The following is a 21,285-nucleotide window of genomic DNA, read 5'->3' as shown; positions in this document are numbered from 1 at the left end:
CATCCGTTTTTTTTAATCCAAGTTAATATTATTATTCAATAAAAAGTTTCCTTATGTGGGAATCGAGGTCGCAACCTATAGGTTCGTAGGATGACATTATAGCGCTCGGCTATTTGGGCAATTAATATTAGTGGTCTAAAATAGGTATAAAAAAGCAGGATAAGAATATTAAATGACCATTCTTTAGATTAAGACTAATATACCAATAACTATACCTTTTTGTAAATGGGATTCATTAATATAACTTACATATCATCATTGGAAAGGACATATTTGACCTTGAGTTGACAACTCGTTACTTTTTAAATACATAATTTTTACCTTTATAAAAACGCCATGCAAAGAAATTTAAATAGTTTATTATTTCAACTTAAAGAACAACTCTTATTAGTTTTGTAAGAATGAATGAAGGTATGTTTGTTCCATAATAGCACATAATGTGTATTTTACATTGCTCCAGTGTACGCGATCTAATATCTCCTCATACCGAGTTGAGCTTTTAAGCTATGAAATACTTAATAAACCATTTTGTAGGTTTGTTCTAAGGGCAGTAAGATCATTTAAATATTTTTTACACCCTTAGTTTTAAAAGGGTTGTAATTAAAAGGGATTGAACGAGTTAGTAATCATGAGTGTGTGGTAACTTTGAACTGCAATATCTTAAGCAATTTTTGTCTTACAGAAAAATAAAAAACAATGTTTAGAAAAACAAAGCCTCTATTTATAACAATAAAACACTAAAAAACATCAAAAACTTCCACAAAATGTATTATAAACACAAAATCTTATCACTACAGCTGTTTCGGCAGAGTGCCTTTATCAAGTGATCTATTTTTGGTATGCGTTTATACTGTATAGTCTTTAACGAAATAAGTTAAGGAGGGGAAAACTGTTTATCTCAAGTTGGTCATTCAGAATTATGTCTGTGTTTTTTAATTTGGTAATTTCCATAGATTCTAACAAAAATAGGTTAAGGCCTTTATTTTGAAGGTGAAGAATTTGAAATTCGCCATTAAAAGAATGATTATGATCTAGAAGGTGAAGTGCGTATGTAGAATCTGTTTTTCTATCATTGAAAGCCCTTTTATGTTCTGCTATTCGTTTGTTAAAATTTCTATCAGGTTGACTGATGTAAGTTTTTGGGCAATCGCCACATTTAAGTTTGTATACACCACTGTGGCAGAAGATAGAAAAACGTGGAGGAACATTGGGAAATTTAGTTAATAGCTTCATGATATCACGATACCTGCATCAGGTTAACTACTAAGAAGAAGAAGACACCACTGTGTAAGTGCTTTTTATTTTGTCTCTTGTCGTTTTTAATATATTTTCCTTGTTGTTTGTTCTGAAACATGGTGTTATTCCTTTCTCTTTTATGTGTTTGGCTATTTTTGTTAATATTTTGCCTGTATATGTGATCGAGCAGAAGGTACTGGGTTTTTTTCTCTGGTGATGGAAATACTAATTTCTGGGCTTACTTTTGTAGTTTTGATTTAAAATTTTATTAATTGTCTGTTCGTTGTATCCATTATTTACTGCTATTTGCCTAATGATATATAATTATGTCTCAAATTATATTTTGACATCGGAATTTCTGTTATTCTATGTAACATGCTATGATAGGCTCCCAGTTTATGTTGTGTAGGATGAGGTGATGAATTGTGTATAGTCGTGTCAGTATGGGTAGGTTTATGAAATATGGAGAACTCGTGTTTGTTTTTAAGTCTCATAATTTTTTAATCTATAAAATTTATAGATTGAGTTTGTTTTGTTTATATTATAAATTGAATATGACTATGAAGTGAATTAATATACGATAAAAATTGTTCGAGTTGCCTGTTATTTTCTGTAAAACATACCAGTACATCGTCTACGTATCTCCACTAATATGTAACTAACTAGAAGATAGAAGATATTTATTGTTTTATTTTAGCAGGCCGTGTATGCATGTCGTAATTTGTCATTATTTGTAATTATTGGCTCTTTTACAAAGTGATAGAAATGGCTTGTTTAAAATTAAGTAATGACGATTGCGTAAATTCACTATATTACACAGATATATTGAGATATCTTTCACTTAAAAAATAATTTAAGTTAATATCATAAAAATGACGCTAACAAAAAGGGAAATAAATAAATTGCTGGTGTGGGAACGTAAAATTCTTCGAATGATATATGGCCCTTGCAGAGACAGCGTGACAAACGAATGGAGGGGCAGATACAATAACGAGCTAGGGTCTTTATTCGGAAAAGAAAATTTAGTCAGATATATAAAGGCCAATAGACTCGTTATATGATACGCAGTAACGACATATGATACGCAGTAACGACAATCGCCTTATAAACAATATGTTCTGGGAAAGGCCAGAGGGAAGTAGGTCTGTAGGGTGGCCTAGAAAAAGGTTGAAAGATGCAGTCAAAGAAGATCTAGAGAAAATGGGAGTGCGACAATAGGAATTACTGGCACAGGACCGACAAGCATGGAAGACAATAGTAAATGCGGCAAAGACTCACGAAGAGTTGTAGCGCCATTGATGATGATGATGATGATAAAAGTGGGAAGCTACAACCTGGTTGTCTCTGATCACACAAAAGACATTAAACTTGCTAAAGTAATCCGAATTGTGCCTATTAAATATTCAGTCTTTTGTACATTTCAATTCGTTACACCATATCTTCCTCTTCTTTGGGTGCCGTGTCCGTATTCAGACGTTGGCCGTCATCATGTTTACAATTTCTTGAATACACCATATTATACTATTTATCAAAAATGTATTATTTTCTTGACATTTTACCGTTTATTACTTAAATTTTTTTAAAAAAGATGAATAACTCAAAAAGTATGTTGAGAATATAAAAGTTTTGACATAGAGCACCTTATACAAATTTTTTCTTGAATTTTATGCAGAATCTAAAAATGCAATAATATACACGGTTCGATTTAAAATAACAAAATTGCTGTTCACTTCCGGTATAATATAACCTGTCAAAATATTTTCTTTAAGTTTAAATCCCCATAAATCAATTTTCATAAATATCGTGTAAGTTATTTCCGGTATATAAATAGTGTAAATTCGTCGTGGTACACCCTGTATATTTCTCAAATCGATCATCAGAACTAAAAAAATATTAACCATTGCAATTATCCCAGTCAAACATAGTCGATAAAAGAGACAAACTATAACTACCTACTAATAGTCATACATGTACATGTCGACGATCTAGGGCATTACACTACAACAAGAAGAAAAAAAGACCAACCATGTTAACCTTTAACTACTCGCGCATCAAGTTACAACATAAGTATACGCGTGACTTACTTTATACACCACAAGGGAATACAATTAAAAACAGCAGTTTTGTTTATTTGTTTTTTTTTAATAGACGTAGTTGTTTATTACAAACTTTATTTATTAACATATTAATAATATTGAACATTTTGAGTAAGTTAGATAGAATGAAATTGTTATCAACAAATTTTTTGAAACCGAAGAGACATAATACTAATGCTAAAATATAAAAATAACAGTCAAAATGATAAATATTTATTGCACATCCTCTAAGCTGTCATCTTTATTTTGACATTATGTGCCAGTAGCAACATCAACAGAATCCTTGCAGACTGATCTGAAACAAATGCTGCCTGTTATCGTTGTAGTTCGGTTTTTCTGTCTGCCACAAGAAAAACACATTCCTCGTACTTTTGCTGGTGGTTCGTCATTCCGTTGAGCTATTTGAATCCACTTATGTGTTTAGAAAAAGTCCTATGTTGGATGGCAAAGTTTTTATTTTAGTTCATTCTGAAAGATGTGGTTTCATCAATGATATTGCTAACGATTTTAAAAAATTTCTTCTAAAGATAGTTGGACTGTTGAAGTGAGCAAAATTATATAATATTTGACTATTTATTCCTACCACATTTAACATCTGAAAAAATATTACTAAAGGCCATCTATGGGTACGTCTTGCTACTGAATACATAGAGCACATTTTACATACGGTGTCAACGCCACCCTTGTGAGAATTATAGTCCATAATAATATTGGACTTATTAGTGAACTGATCTATAGAGAAATTATTGTAAAGTAAAAAGGGGAAAGTAAACTAACCGCTCTGTTCTTTTTTGGAATAAAAGATACACGTGTAGCTTCCTGTTGAAACTCAAAAAGAGATTTACCTTCTATTTGGGAAAAAAATTATTTGGGATCTTTCTTTAATTTTTTTTATAACTGGTTTACCAGTTGTTATAAGTTAGATTGCGGTTTTTTCCGTTCAATTTTTCAACCAATCGTTGTGTAATATCCTCTAGCTTATTCGATTTTTTGTAAGGCACATCTGCTTGTTGCCCACAGTACAACTCGATACCGCTCACATAAAATGTTTGTGTCACACAATACGAATGCTTTTATCCCATATTTTGCTGTCTTATTTGGGATATACTGTAAAAAGCTGCATCTCCCTTAAAAAGGAATAAGCATTTCGTCAATTGTTAGATGTTCGCCCAATGTGTAGCTGTTATAACAATTGTCGGAAAAGCGGTCCAGCATATATCGTATAGGGACAAGATTGTCAGTAGCTTTTTTTTGAGCTCTTGTATCTTTATTCTCGAACCTAAGAGTACATAAGAGAAATAAAAATCGCTTGCAGTTCATGAAAACTCTGAAACATTCTGAGCTAGTTTCATCGGTTGTCCGCAATTCCAAAAAATGTGTTGACCTTGTTTTTTAAGCCCAGTTAAAAAAAATCCTATCGTTGCCATAAATTCAAATTTGGTTGTATTTCTGGCGTCTCTTTTGCGATTATAATTCGGGTGCATCCTTTTTATCTGCATATTGGTACATACCACAATATTTTCAATAATGTGATCAGTAAAGAGTTAAGCGAAAGCACCTGCCTCATTTATAATATCTTTAGCGTACTCTTTGGGTCCAGAAAGTACTTTTACAATATTCGTTTTGTTAGTTTTACTAAACTTACTTTACAAAGAACACTTACACCATTTTGTTCCATTCTTGCCTTCATAGAAGTCTTCTGAACTTAGTTCATTTTCATTTTCGCTAGAAGTTTCACTTGAATATCCATTCAAATCAGAACTGGGTTCTTCGTTAAAAATAACTTCTTTGTCCGAAATATTGGGATTTCCACCGATTACTTCTTCGTCTTTTTCTTGAAATAATGCATCAGCGAATGCTTGGAGTTCTTTATCTAAAGTCGATTGGGATTTCAAACTTGAATCTGATCCCTGAAAAATAAAATTGCTAATAAAAATTTGTATCTACATGAGAAAAAGATGTACTTACATTACTACACGCGTGGCGTATTTTGTACACCACCGAAAACAACAGATAATAAACAGCAAATTGTAATAAAAACCAGTTGTAAAGCACGTTCCAGTGATAGGTTAGACAGATAAACAGGATCGGTCTTTATATTTTAAAATATATTTGCAGTAGAATTATTATATCTGGCGTACAACATACGCCAGTGTGTGTAGTTAAAGATTAAAATATGCTGTATCTTAATGAAGTCCAATATAAAATGTTTAAAGTAGCGTTGTAAAATAAAGTGGCTTTTTAATTCCAAAAACTTCTTTAAAACTTTCGTCTATTATTTAGATAATGTGGTTTTTACACTAACATATCCATCGAGAACTAGATGCATTTAGGTGCTCGTTAAAAAAATAAAAACTTGGTCTGAGAATCTCTCGCAGAAGTGCTAGTCTTGTAATATTTTTCCATAAAAATAAAAACAGCAACTGCGGAACTTTCCAATTATCTATAGTTGAAGTTTCCGTACAAAGTAGTCGTCGCCAACTTGATTTTGTCTTAAATATTTTGAATAAAGCTCCTGCTACTCGCTTGATTTAATTATTTAAACTTTTCGTATTACGGCAAAACTTTGTGGAACGGTCATACTACCAGTTTGCTTGAAACTTTTGAGGAAATTCTCTTAAAATAAGGATACTAAAACCTCATTAGCTTCATCCTACTAAAAACTTGTCGATTGATTCGAGGAATAAAACGGCTTTCGAGAAACTTTTAATTCTTTCAACCTTTCTAGTTTTAAGACTTTTTTAGTATTTTATTGCTAGTGCTCTCTACCATTGATGGCATTGGCAATATTTAGGTTAGGTTAAAGGATTTACTTGCTATGTTCAAATTATTTATTCACGCAAATAAATCTGGTTTCTCTAATCTTAATTTGTAAGTATTATTAATATTAATTGTGATTACAGGTATGTATATTCTAACTCGCTCCCAACACGTCTTCTTTAAAATTTTTGTCCAATTCCTTCTAGGAGCTTAACACTTGCGTTTTTATATATGAATTGTCAAATAACCCTATGCATTTCCTTTAAAATGGTAATATGTGTCAAAAAATGAATGATATATTAAAACACTTGGAAAATGCCGTTTTAAAATGTTGATGTATATAAATTATTCCTTCCTTTCCACCTATAAATATTAACAGATCCGTATTGGTTATGAATGTTGCGTTTTACCAGGGGCTGTATCCTTTTTTATGTTGTTTCTTTGTCTATCCCTTTTTTGGGTGGCACGTACAGTATTAAATAAGTGTGTATTTATTGACTTCTCGAATGTATAAGTCCATCGGGTTGGAGATCACCCTTAATTTTTTCTTTCCTCATTTTTTCCTTTAACTACTAGTCTCACCATATTATCGGTATTTGTTTTGTGTCAAAAAAATGTTATTATTTTAAAATATCTGGAACTAAAGAGGTGTTGTAGATTGTTAATCCCCGCAAGTGTCTGTCCAAGGAACTCGAAGCTTTCTTCTTCAACACTATTATGTCAAATGCATCGATTCTTTTCCTATTTACTGTTCGGATAGTCCACGTTTAAAAGGCATAGCTAATTATTAGTGAAACCAGTGTTTGTACAAAATCGATCTTAGCATTTTTTGTTATGTGTGTGTTTCTCCATATTTTAGTTAGATTGGTGCAGTTCTACCCATCTGTATACGTCGATTAATTTCCTTTATTACTAACGACATTTATTACTTTTGTCCTGTTTTTATTGAAAAGTGAAGCCAGTTTTGATGTGACCGCCATGTTTTGTGACTGTACGATGTCCATTACTACCTCTCCCAGGGTTACCAAGTCTATTGATTTTTCAGTAGATCTACTGACTTCAGTTTTAATTTACTAATTTACTGAAACATTATATCGATCTACTAAAAAAAATGTAATAATAAAATCATATTGAAAAAGTGATCATTATGTCAGTGTTCAATTGTAAATTTAAAAAAAATCTATTCTTTGATATGTATACATTATTCTCAATCTGCTGAAGAAATAAAATATGACCTGGAAACTTTTCTGGTGCCGGTTGGTGCCAATTCAGGCTTCAGTCAATTCCATACGATTACGCGTCCCCTCTCTTTCCTTGTTACATAATGTCACATAAAAGTCACGTTCTGCGTCAACTGTCACATAAAATTTCAAGTACTATGTCAAATAATATAAATAAAATAGTATCTGGCAATACCAACCCAATAACTACTTTAGTTGTTTTGTGACCAAGTAGCTTATGTAGTTTCTTCCCGTAAATACAATTATCAGTAGCAATATTAAAAGGTGTATTAACACCATCTACTTTAAAAACAATGTTTAACTTCGAAATTAGTGGGGTTTTCTGTATGATTCAGATCTTGACTAGTTTGATAACAAAAAGCACTGAACCGTAACAAGATTCGGGGAGGTCGGTCATACAGATCCAATGCTTACCAACATCGGCGTCAGTTATTTCAGAATTGGACTTTGACCGTCTGGCAATACCGCCTCACTAACTGCTGCTGGTAGGCTGTGGGTTGGTATTGCCAGACGATCAAAGTTCAAATCAGATATGAGTGGCGCCAATGTCGTTAAGTATGGGATCGGCATAACTATGTTATAACCTTGGTTTTCTGTCTGATCCATTCTACTCTTTTCCGATCTCACTTTGTTATACCTAGCATGCATCGCTCCATTGACCTTTGAGTCACTTTGAGCTTCGATATTATCTTTTTCTTTAGTGTTCAAGTTTCGCAGCCGTATGTCATGATTGGTAGTATACACTGATCGAATACTTTTTTCTTTAGGTGGATTGGCGTCTTCGATTTGAATATAACTGCATTTCAAAAGGTAAAAGAAATAATAAATTAGACTTACTCACAATCAATTTAATTTAACTATCAGACGACCGGTTTCACTTTCTACAATATGCAAAGCATCTTCAGGTCACGATACAAAGTTAATTAAATGATGCCGGTACTCTATTAATTGATGGTGAAAGAACATGGTTCAAACTATCTTGTATTGTTGATTGGAGAACTCAAGTCAGCTATTGTAATTGTTTAACAGTAAACGGGGAAGTTCTTGAGGAGACAGATTTTATCCAATGAAGTAGAGATAGGTAAATGTAATTGTTTGTTTGATGAAAGTAATGTTCTATACCATTAAGTTCTTTAAAGTTATTTATATTTATTCTGGAGATATATTTATGAAATGTGTGTTATTTATTGAGATTTTTATTTTTGTTTTGGAAGGTGACAGTTGTGAGACAATGAATAAGAATAGATGTAAAGACAATGAGTTTTTTATGTGTTATATATAACACATAAAAAACTCATTGTTTCCAAGTAAGAGATGTAGTTATTTTAAAATCCTCCCTTTTTTAAATTTAATGTCTGTTTCGTCCCCCCGTTTTTTAAGTGTTTTCTGTGTGTTTTCTGTGTGTCTTAAAGTGTCTCAATTTTAAATTTTAACTTTATAATTTGGACTTTACAACAATTTGCCACATATTGTAACATAACTTTATCAAAGAAATTTGATAATTACAAGCTGATATAATTGCACACCCACACAATTTGGACATCTATTCTTATTCATTGTCTCACAAATGTCACCTTCCAAAACAAAAATAAAAATCTCAATAAATAACACACATTTCATAAATATATCTCTAGAATAAATATAAATAACTTTAAAGAACTTAATGGTATAGAACATTACTTTCATCAAACAAACAATTACATTTACCTATCTCTACTTCATTGGATAAAATCTGTCTCCTCAAGAACTTCCCCGTTTACTGTTAAACAATTACAATAGCTGACTTGAGTTCTCCAATCAACAATACAAGATAGTTTGAAGCATGTTCTTTCAACCATCAATTAATAGATTACCGGCATCATTTAATTAACTTTGTATCATGACCTGAAGATGCTTTGCATATTGTAGAAAGCGAAACCGGTCGTCTGATAGTTAAATTAAATTGATTGTGAGTAAGTCTAATTTATTATTTCTTTTACCTTTTGAAATGGACTCACACAAGCAACACATTCATGATCATGATAACTGCATTTCTACCAAAAGATGTCCAAGCTAGTTTGATTCTTCTGTTGATTTCTGGAAGTATGGAGACAGATTTATGTATTAATTGTCCCAGGTATACTCGTCTACTGTCTCAAGTGCAGTGTTGTTTATTATTATATCTTGAACATCCACTAGCTCGTTGTAAATGGTTTTTGTTTTTTTCAAGTTCATTTTTAGGCCAACTTCACTGCTACCTGCATTTGGGTCGATTATAAGTTCTTGTAGTTCTGCAGGAATATTAGCAATCACAACGATTACGCTTGCAAATTTTTGATGGCTGAAGTATTCTCCATCAATTGATATTTCTTTGATCTGCCAGTTCATTTTTATGAATATATTTTCTTGAGTTGCAGTGAAGAGCTTTGGTGATATTGCTTCTCCTTTTTGGATGCCTCTGGTAGTGGAAAATTCTGGAGTTTTCATAAATTTTTACCTTAGCTTTTGCTTGTCTGTATATATTTGCTAATGTTTTTTTGTATGGTTTGTCAATGCCTTGGTTGGTCAAAGCTTCTATTACTGAAATGGGATATATAGAATAGAAAGACTTCTCGTAATCTATGAAGGTTATTGCTAGCTGTATTTCATATTATTTAGTATTTTCATTAGTTCTCGAAGTGTATGAATATGATCTATGGTACTAAATCCACTTCTGAAGCTAGCTTGTTCTCTCAGCTATGCAGAAGCTGTGCGTTTGTTCATCTGTTATTGATGATCTTTGTGAATATCTTGTATACGATTGGTAGTAGACTTATAGGTCTGTAGTTTTTGATATCCTTTTTGCTACCTCCTTTCTTATAAATGGCAATTATGTTTGCTGTATTCCAGTGATTTGGTATGCATCTCGATCTTATCCAGTTTAAAAATATGCCTGCTAAGATTTTTTAGGTTTTATTGCCAGCATATTTAAGCAGTTTCACTGTTATACCATCTTTTCCAGCTTCTTTACCGCTTTTCATTTATATATATATTAATATATATATATATATATATATATATATATATATATATATATATATATATATATATATATATATATATTACAACAATATGTTATAATTTTAATTTTAAGCTTCCTTGACTGTCACGAGTTGGCATGCTGCTGTATCTCTACATAATTGTTGAGATATCTATGATGATCTTGTCTACAATTGGACATGGCGTGAAATCTGCCTGTATCGACTTTTGTACTCCCCTTTTATAAGACCGTTATCGTCCATTTTTAAAGTATTGTCCATTTTTAAAGTATTCTTCTTGATGTACCTATCCGTTACGAATGTTGGCGATCATCATGGTAATCTTTATCTTATCTGCAGCAGCGCGGAAAAGCTGCACATATGTTGTATTAAACCAGATTCTGGGGTTCTTTACCAAAGGTGTTTTTCTTCTTTCTGGACCTCGTTTTCCAAATATTTTTCTTTGCAGGATGGCTTGAAGGAGAGCATATCTACATTCATTTCGCATTATATGTCTGAAGAACTGTAACTTTCGAGATTTGATGGTGGTCAGTACCTCTCGTTTCTTATTCATTTTTCCGAGGACCTCCTCATTTGCGGCTTGGTCAGTCCACGGGATCTAAAGCATTCTCCGATATAGTCACATCTCAAATGCTTCCAGTTTTCTGCAACACCATAAAAAAGACAGAGAAGACGTAGCATCGCAGAATTCTTACTTTTGTATCAAGAGAGAGGTTGTGATTCTTGAAGAAGGCCCCCATCCGATTAAAGGTGGATCTAGCTTTTCCGATGCGTGCTCTAATCTTCTGGTTGTTGGTCCATTCTTCATTTGTTATAGTGTTATAAGTAGTTGTAGTGCATTACTCTTTCTACAGAGGATTGGTTGACATAGAGTTGATATTCTGTTATCCTTTTCTTGCTAATTATTATAAGCTTTGTCTTCTTAACGTTAACGTTAACGTTAACGTTAACGGTAATACGTGATTTTGTTCATAAAAACTTGTATGGCTTTTAAGTTGTCCGAAAATACTATGGTGTCATCTGCATATCTCATGTTGTTTAGCCGGTAACCATTTAGTAGAATCACTTTGTCAGTTTCGTGCAAAGCTTCGATAAATATTCTTTTAGAGTACAGATTGAAGATTAAAGGAGACAAAATACAGCCTTGCCTCATTCCACGCATGATTTTCACATAGTCAGTGTGTTCAGCTTCAACTCTGAGATTTGCTGTCTGATTCCAGTAAAGATTTCTAATTATTTTTAGATCTTGGTTGTTTATTCCTATTTCTTTTACTATTTGCATCATCTTGGCGGGCTGTACTCGATCAATCGCTTTCTCCTAATCAACCAGACATGCGTATACGTCGCAGTGTTGACGTCTCTGCATCTCTGTAATAAGACTTGTAATGAGAACAAAGCCTCTTTAGTAGCAACAGCATTTATGAACCCGAACTAGTTGGGGGAAATTTGACTTTCACAAAGCTTGTAAATTGTTTTATGAATTATCTTTAGGAACAATTTTAGGAGATGACTCATAAGGCTTATGAGGCTTATACAAGTAATTGGCGATGGATGTAATTTTTTCAACTCGCTTAATAATTAATCTTATCTATGGCTAATCTAAAAATCAGCGTAAATGCTCTTTCTGAAAATGTAACAATCATTTTTTATTTTAAAAAATTAAAAGGGAAAATCCCAAATGGGAAATTAATCAAAAACTTTTGAGGTTTAATGGTATATATTTATTAAAATTTTTAAATTATCCATAAGGATTAAAAGTTTCAGAACGTTTTTTGTCCTATCGGACCAACATCCATGAGAACGTCTTCAAAAATTATTGAAAACAGCGACATAGAAAGGTCTAATGACTCTTAGATTACAATGATAAAAATAATAAATTTTAAAATTCTTAGGACACGAGGTCGATGTTATAGGATTTCAGTTTAAGGGAACGTACATATCCCTGTTCGAAATGAAAATCGAGTTCTACAGTTGATCTTAAAACAATCTGGAATGTTTGAGACGTCATAGAAAAATCTTGAAATATCTCGTAATGTCTAAAACGCCAGAAAACGTTTTCAAATAGAGAAAGTTTACAGTTTAAAAATAATTAAGTTTAAGTTAAGGCATGATATTTGAATAACTTGATTTTAAAGAAGTGTGCCATTAGTGGGAGTTGTGTAATATAAGAGATATAGCAATTATCAGTGTTTAATATAAGATCTACTGAATTTAATAAGCAAATGAATACGTCTGGACCTCTGCATGGATTTTAAAAATGGAAGATAAAAAAAGAATCGTAATGAGGTAAAAGAGAAGCGTAGACAAGAAGAAAAAGATCTGGAAGATAGGCGTAGGCAAGAAGAGGAAGATCTGAAGAATAGGCATAGACAAAAAGAGGAAGAGAAAGAGAAAACGCGTAGAAAGGTAAAGGTAGAAATCATAAATAGTTTGTCGATCATAAATTCAGGAAGAAAAACAGAATAAACGAGTTTAGTAGACGGAATATCAAAATAACAAAAATATTTAGAAAATAAATTAGAACAACAGCAAAACGATTTAAAATCTAATTTAAAAAGCCAAATAGTTGTGTTAGAAAGGAAAATTAACACCCAAGCTTTTTTATCTAATACTGTTTTAGTAAATAATCTCGAATCTGAAAAAACAACTTCAACATCTTCCATAGTTAAACCTGGTACATTTAGAATGACCAAAAGTTTAAACCACCCACACTCGATGGTCAAAGAGAATATAAAACTTATCGTTTTCAATTCAAAACTGCAGCTAGAGCAAATGGCGAGACTGAGAAAAAATGATAGCTTCCTTAGTAGTGTCGCTTTGAGGACAGGGAGCAACCGTCTTGCAGTTTCTAAAAAGTCTTGTAACTTGACATATACGTTTCTCTTGAAGAAAAAAAAGAAAGTTATTTAGAGTGGAGTGTTATTAAACAGATTTCATTATAAAAGATGTATACTCCAATAAATGAGCGCTTCGGAGTGCAATTGTCCTCATCACGATTTGCTTGAAACTTTGGATTTAGGTTCCTCTTACCCTTTACTTTACTTTTGGACTAAAGCCCAGGGTTGCTTTTACTTGGAGGGTGAAAGCCACCCCTTCTCGGGGTGAAAAAAATATATGTTTAAAATTAATCTGGATATGGATAAATTGACTAATTCTAAGCTAATTTTTTCAGTAAGAAAATACTTTTTGAATTAATTGCAAGTAGAAATGTACATTTTTCAAAATAAAACGATGTTTTTAGACAATTTTTTACACATAAGTTAAAAAGTTATATTCTAAGCAAAAATGTAGCTTATGAAAACAAAAAAAAAATGGTGTATTTATGATGTATATAGGCACAGTACAAGCAGAGTTGAAGCTCATGAAAAGTAGGTTCTCATTTTTGTCAAATTTCAAATCGAATATTTCAACATGAAATAACCAAAAATCCGGCACTTTTCGGAAAAAGCTCATTAAAACTTTTAAAAAGTGTTTTTGTAAAAATCGTAAGTTTACTTTTTTCTTTGAGTTTCTAGCATTGTAGCGGTTATGTTGCCTACAACATAGGTGGTTGAGAATTGGGGACAGAAATTACTGGGTTGCTTACAAGAATGCTGGATGGAAAGCTAGGCTTTTCTATCCTAAAATATACATCAAAAGGGTTAGAATCTTTTTAAATGAAATAATACTACTCTTGGTTTAGGAAGAAACACTACATATTTATTATTATTTCACTAAAAACAGTTACAAATACAAATAACAAAATACAGAAAAAAAAACAACTTACAATGGTGCTATCGGCTTACAACTCTAAACAGTGGGGACTCTAGAATAACTTATATTATTATTAAATTGAAATCATCTAGATCTTTAAATGAAGCTTACATTAGGGTCAACCTGTTTAAATACAAACAAAACAAATTCAAAATGTATGGTTAGGTATGTACCAAATGACCGAAAAAAATAATACCAACTGTCATATGTCAAGATTAAATATTAAAACTTTATAAGAATAATTAATATTTATGACAGTTAGCCAATCCCTAAAATTTATAATTTTATTTATTACCATTTTTTCACTTGTCATGAAAACAATTATTAATTGAAAAATGTCTATTTTGTCTTTGAAAAAATTTTAACAAAAAAGTACCTCTTGCTATTATATTTTCTTTTAAAAGTTTTGGAGCTGGAACTGGTTTTATAAACACTGCAAAATAACACAAATGCGTCTCACAAGCCGCAAAATGGTCCGAAATGACCAGGGACAACAAATAGATGATGGAAGCTGGGCACTGGATCATCGGGCTTCGGGTTAATTAACTGCAATCTTTAAAGCTTGAATTTTCAAAACTTCTCGAAACATGTGGACCCTTTATATCGTAGTAATACTGCTAACAAATTTTCCATTTAGTACACAATACAACACATATAACAAATCGGTGATTAATTTAGCAAAACTTGTCACATTGTTTTTGATTTTCTTTGATCTTTGTTTAACAAACAAAATCTGTCGGCTGTTTTGAAAATTACACACCCGTGCTCTTTACCTGTCCAAGTCTCAAATCCGACTTAAATTTGACCTTTTTCACGCTCTCTCTACCGGCTTCCTCTCTTCGCATTGGGCCAATCAGAATTCTTTTCAACGACGCTTTTCAAGGGAAATTGAACTTTAACATGGCTTGGGTTTGAAATTTCGCAGAATTTTTAAAACGTAAAATATGAATTATTTTACTACGCAGTGAAACTTTTTTTCGATGTGTCCAGACGCTTACGTCACAATATAAACAAAAACTCAAAGGAATTTTATACATAGCCCAGGAGCGTACCAAATAAATTTTATACATTGAATATTTGATGGTTATAAGGAATTTATACATGCTACAGCATCGTAACTAAAAAAGTTATGCTCAATATAAAGTTGGTTCTTTTTTTTTGATAAAAATATCGTAAAAATGACTCCCTAATTACCACCCCAAATAAAATTAATCGTTACTGCCTTACAATTTACTTTATATTAAATGGTTTGTTAATATTCGTAAATTTAATAATTCAAATTGCTTAATTTTGAAAAAAAAATTGACTATGTATCCAATGAAAACTTTTTGAAATTACATATATCCGAACAATCTTAAATTGGACTAAAATTGGTTAAGATATGACTGTTCAAAGTTAAATAAATTCGATAAACTTCTGGTGGTGACTGGAATCCAGCTGCAAACATGGTTCTAGAGGGCATTTTTGCATTTGAGTGACCCGTTAATTTAGTTAACTCCTGTTTAGAAACGCCTTGCTTGAACAAGGCTGACATAGCTATAGATCGATGAGAATGGTTTGTTATTTTATGTTTTTTTGTATCCATTTCAGTTTTTTCAGCTGACATTTTTGTCCACTTAGATACGGTGTTGATTCTAAGTGGACAGTTTTTGAACCAAGATCCATCATTCCAGTTGGGGTAAATAGTAAGAAAGAGTCTGTTTGATAAAATGTTTGGTCGCCTTTTTTCCATTAATTTCAAAAATAATCTAACTAGGGATACATTTTCGGCTGATGAATTTCTCGCCAGCCATTTTCTACTTGCCAAACTTTTCGAACCGCCTTGATTTGTTTTGGAAAAAATGGAAAAAATGGTGTTGTATTCAATTCGGCCTGTAAATTCTCATATAACATCAAATTCCTTCTAGAAAAAATTAATCTTGTAGTTTACGGCCTCATTGCCTCTCCAGGCAAGTTTAAATGAGCAAAGGTGAAAAATCTTTTTTTGTGCTCCATCGGGGGTTTCCTCGTCGTAGTATTAGATGATTTAAAATAGTTCTTCTGTGAATAACGCTTTTGAACTGAGTTTTCGGTTTTCTTAAATACTTTGAAGCTGCCTCCGCTAGATATCTCTGGCCCATCTTGCAGATTTGAAAGATATATCTGTAAAAAGGTCGATTTTTGTGCCGTACTGCGTAAAATATTTTTCTTGTACCATTTTTGCTGTAGTATTCCATTATGACTTTACAGACGACTCTTTATAGTCTTCGCCATTGCCTTTTTTCATTTTAAAGGCATAATCCTCAAAAATGTTTGTTAGATCTATTATGGTAGTACATTTCCGAAAATTGGTTACAAATAGAGATTCTGGACCTCTGGCGGAGATTCTGGCGTGTTCAATGGGAATTTTTTCAAAACCAATTTTTTGATTTCTTTACCTGACTGGTGTCCAAACCTTAATTTTTCATCTGGATTCACGATGTCTGTCCAATATTGATTACGCCTCAAAGACGTTTGTCAAAGTGATAACAATAGATTTACCAGACACCTTCATGACGGATCTGTCATAATTTTGTCGCTGAGAAATCACGGGTAGCAAGGAGTTTTGTCAGTAGGAAACGTGACGTTGCTATGACGTTTTATCGGTTAAAAATAGTCTAGTAAAATAGTCAATAAAAAAAATACTACAACTATTCGATATTATTTGCAAAATTTGGGTTTTATAAGAGTTGAAATTATTTGGTAAAAAATTTAAACAGTGAAGAAATATAAATTTAATATCACTGTATAATTAAATAATTTTAAATAGCGGTCGCTTTCACCCCTAAAAAATAAAAGCAACCAACGGCACAAGTCCAAAAGTAAAGTGGAGGGTAAGTAAAACCGTAATCCAAATTTTCATGTAATTCAGTGCTGACATGAAAAATTACAAGGTGTCGCTGTATTTCACGTGTATTTACTTGACTCATACGGTTTAAGAATGAAATAGCGAAGCTGGAAAAGTAGGTATTACAATTAATCTAAGTTCAAGCAAACTGCACTAAATAGAGACAAGTATAGAAATATTGTGAGGCCTTGTTCCGTGAAAATCATTGTCGTTCGTTTTTTCAAATATATTATGCAGGAATTGGCTACCATTACACTGTATAATATTTATAAAGATATCCCGGTATCCAAATTGTTTCTTTAGTAGTATCTAAAATGCTATTTCAATAGTCCATTTCGACAAACAAAACGAATTCAATTTTCTTTGATGTGGCTCCTCGGTATTCAACCTCGGAGACGAAAAAGTAAATCTTTCAAATTCGCGATTACGCCTCTACATTAAAAGCATTAATGCTGTTCAAATTAGACGACGAGCAGTCCAAATTTTAAATTCTATAAGCATTTTCCAAGCCATTCGTCTAAAATTATCTTTATCGCTTCAACATTTCTCCGTTCCTTCTCAAATAATACTTTCCTTTCATTATTGTGCTCCCAGCGAATGAATGGATTCTTTCATTTTTGTCTTTGGATGATAAATCGATTCCCATTAGAGCTGTTGAAATTGCAGATAGGGGTGATCTCGTTAGCACGTAGAGAATGTCACGAGGACCGTAATTTCACATCATCGGATGCAAGTTTCTTTTTGTTGAATTTTTAGAAGCTATATCAGTATATAAAAAGTGTTACTGTAGGGTTCTTATTAACCTTATATTTTTAGTCACTATAATCTGAAATTATCAAAAATTTTTTACATAAAATTTTTGTACAAAATGTCTAGTAAATGTATGAAACACTCATAATATGATGATCTATTATACTAAACTTCTACAAAACAAATTTTATAATTATCATATTATGAGAAACTCCTCGTATTATGAGGAGTATAAAAGCAAAATCCGCCAAGTCAAATCTATCAAAATTTTCAGGAGACGTGAAAAACTATTACAGATGCTTCCTGCGATATTTTGAGCTTTCTGTTAAATTTACTTGTATTCTAGTATAAGGTTTCATTAGAAAAGTACAAAATAAAAAATATTTGCTGCAGTTTTAGTATAAAATTGGTTTTATTTATGGACTTGTATAACTTATTGGTTATATTTTTGGGTTATATTTATTTATAAACGCTTCCTTTAGGCTGAGGTACGTATTAAAGATATGAAAGGTGGCAGAAATTAAAATGACACTAAAACCAGGAAAACCTTCACAAGAAGTTTCTTCATATAGGCATATTTCACTGTTACCTGTCATGTCTAAATTATACGAAAAATTACTCTTGAAGAGACTAAAACCGATTATAGAGAAAAAAAATCTAGTTCCTAGTCATCAGTTTGGGTTTAGAGCAAGCCATTCAACGATGGATCAGGTGCATAGAATAACAGATATAGTAGAAAAAGCTCTAGAACAAGAAAAAGTCTGTTCCGCAATTTTTGTCGATGTAGCGCACGCTTTTGATTAAGTGTGACATGACGGATTATATCATAAAATGAGATGCTACTTACCAAAACAATATTCTGAACTACTAGAACCATATATATCCGATAGATACTTTCAAATTAAATATCAGGAAGCATATTAAGAATTAAGAGTAGTTAAAGCTGGAGTTCCACAAGGAACTGTCCTGGGGCCAGTACTATACCTGCTCTATACCAGCGATATTCCATCATTAGAAATTAACATAATTGCGAAATTTGCAGACGATACATGCATTCTAGCAGTCGGACAAAACCACGAGGATGCAACCATACTACAGAACTCTGTTGAACAAATTAACATCTGGATTAGGCGATGGCGTATCAAATTGAACGAAACAAAATCTTTTCATGTCAATTTTACTAACAATAGAGAACAACATATCCCAGTAAGTATAAATAGAAACCAAATACCTTATGCAAATACGGCAAAATATTTGGGTATGACATTAGATTCCAAGCTACGTTGGAAAGCACATATTAAGAAAAAAAAAGGAGGAATTAGAAATTAAGTTCAGAAAGATGTACTGGTTGATGGAAAAAAAATCCACTCTGTCTACTTATAACAAATTGTTATTGTATAAGCAAGTTCCTAAACCGATATGGATATATGGTATACAGCTATGGGGCTGTAGAAAAGAAAGTAACATCCAAATTATACAACGATATCAGAATAAATTATTAAGGAACATCGTTAACGGTTCATAGTACTTCAGAAACTGTGATCTTCATCGAGACCTCCAGATGGATACGGTTATCCAGACAATAAGTAAGTTTGCCGAGAGTCATGAACAAAGGCTCTCCAACCACGGGAATGTCAAGGCCATTAAACTCCTAGACAACGCCAACCAGATAAGAAGACTTAAGGGAACGAAGCCATGCTATCAGTGAGTGAAAGTGAAAAAGCAGAGCAAAGTGTGACTTAAGTGTACACGTTAGCTAGTAGTACTATAAAATGTATTAGAGCCTAAGGAATATTGCTGAATGTATGCTTAGATAAGTTTTTTTTAATATATCGTATATAGAACTAACTTGCTTATTAATCATAGTGGCAGGATTTGTAACAAAAGACATGGCAGGTTTTGTAACAAAGGACATGGCAGGATTTGTAACAAAATTTAGTAACTTTGGATTAGAAATACCCAAAAAATTCGGGAAAAGGTAGTTATTTGTTCATATTTATATAATTATTTTTGTTATAGCATTAAAAATAACATAAACTCATAAAAATGAACTTTTTCTAACACAGCAAATTTTATATCACAGTTGTTTCTTCTGGAGAAAATTCTTCACATAATTCTTTTGTCAATAGTTGTCAATTACTTTCGTCGTTATTTAGAGAAAAATGTATGGCATCTTTATAAAAGTGCAAATCGGAATTTTCTTGCCAATCAGTTCCATAATACGTTTCTAATAGTTTGGCTACACTCTAGATCTTCTTTTTGTGACTTACTCTGACAGCTTTAAATTTGTTAGGAATAATCGAACGAATATCTTTTGATCAAACGTTTTTACTTCTTATAAATGGCCTTTGGAACTCCAATGGAAGTATTATAGTTGAGTTGTATTACAATTTTGCTTAAAAATCATAAAGATTTGCACTGTTGAAATATATGCTATATAGTGAGTGCTCTGAATTCTGATGGAGATCAAAATTTCTTTAAAATCTCTAGAAAATTTATGTTTTGATAATCTATGAAACAACGCTGAAGCTGTAACACACGAATTTTGGCAAATCTAGATCAGTCCATAAATAAGCTTAAACTATGTCAGAGTTAAGTTTTATATTAGAAGTACCATTTATAATTATTGAAAAATTGTAAAAATTATATTGGAAAGAGAAGTATCAGGTAACTTCGAAAGAGTTAAGTTTTGTTGACAATCCATTAAAAAAACTTCTCTCTCGCTGCTGTTAGTTTTAAGAATTTTGTAAAATGCTTTTTCTTTAAGTTTGTGTAATTCCTGTAAGACAGTAAGTTCTTTTTTTTTTGCTTCTCATCTTTTTCTTTTCTTATCTCTTCCTTATATCTCAAACAAAGAGAGCATACGATCCAAACCCTATATTACATTGCGTTACAAAATATGAACCAAAATAATATTCCTTATCCGTAAGATAGCTGTGATGTAAAATTAAAAGAGCTTTCTTGTATTAAGATCACATGGTAGATAGGTTCTTTTCTTTACTGACTTCTGCAGTAATGAGATTACAGACATTTAAAACTCATAAACTTACTTATAGTTAAATTTTTATAATAATTTTTTTAGAGTGCGGTCGCCCCCTTGTTTTCTGATGGAATTAATCCCTTAAAAAAAATTACTTTACCACACCCTGAATTTAATCTTTTTTCAAGTCCAAAAAATTGTAAAAAGGCTCTTCTGCATACACTAATCCATTCGCTACCTTGATTTGTTAATCTGTAATTTATTGATACCTACTTTTGTGTAATTCTCTCACTTTTCTCACTGCTCACTTCTCTCTCCGCTCATCTTCTTCTTCTCTGTGGTGTCTTAGCCTCACAAAATTTTAATATAAAAGTATCTTGTTTTAGTTTAGATGAAACTTCGTAAAATCTGTCATGAACAAACTGCAAAACTCTTACAGTTGATAAATTGCACTTGCAAGAACTTGTTTTTATGAATACATCTTGGTTTTTCAGGCAAACCTTCAGCCAATTATCCAAAAGCTAAACATGATTAGTCCGATGCATTAAAACATTATCTAGCTATTTATGCCGACCTATTTTTCATA

At 32.0% G+C, this 21,285-nt stretch overlaps 1 protein-coding gene across 4 annotated transcripts in view; it reads left to right on the top strand.

Annotated features, from left to right (window-relative positions):
* Window positions 1-21,285, top strand: part of LOC140449314 (protein O-mannosyl-transferase TMTC1-like) — a 1,384,234-nt gene that overhangs the window by 1,288,408 nt on the left and 74,541 nt on the right. The window lies entirely within an intron of this gene.

This window comes from Diabrotica undecimpunctata, chromosome 1, assembly GCF_040954645.1.
Source record: "Diabrotica undecimpunctata isolate CICGRU chromosome 1, icDiaUnde3, whole genome shotgun sequence".
In the NCBI taxonomy this organism is placed as follows: Eukaryota; Metazoa; Arthropoda; class Insecta; order Coleoptera; family Chrysomelidae; genus Diabrotica; species Diabrotica undecimpunctata.
Note: the sequence above shows the minus strand (reverse complement) of the source record. Positions and strands in the feature narration are given on the sequence as shown.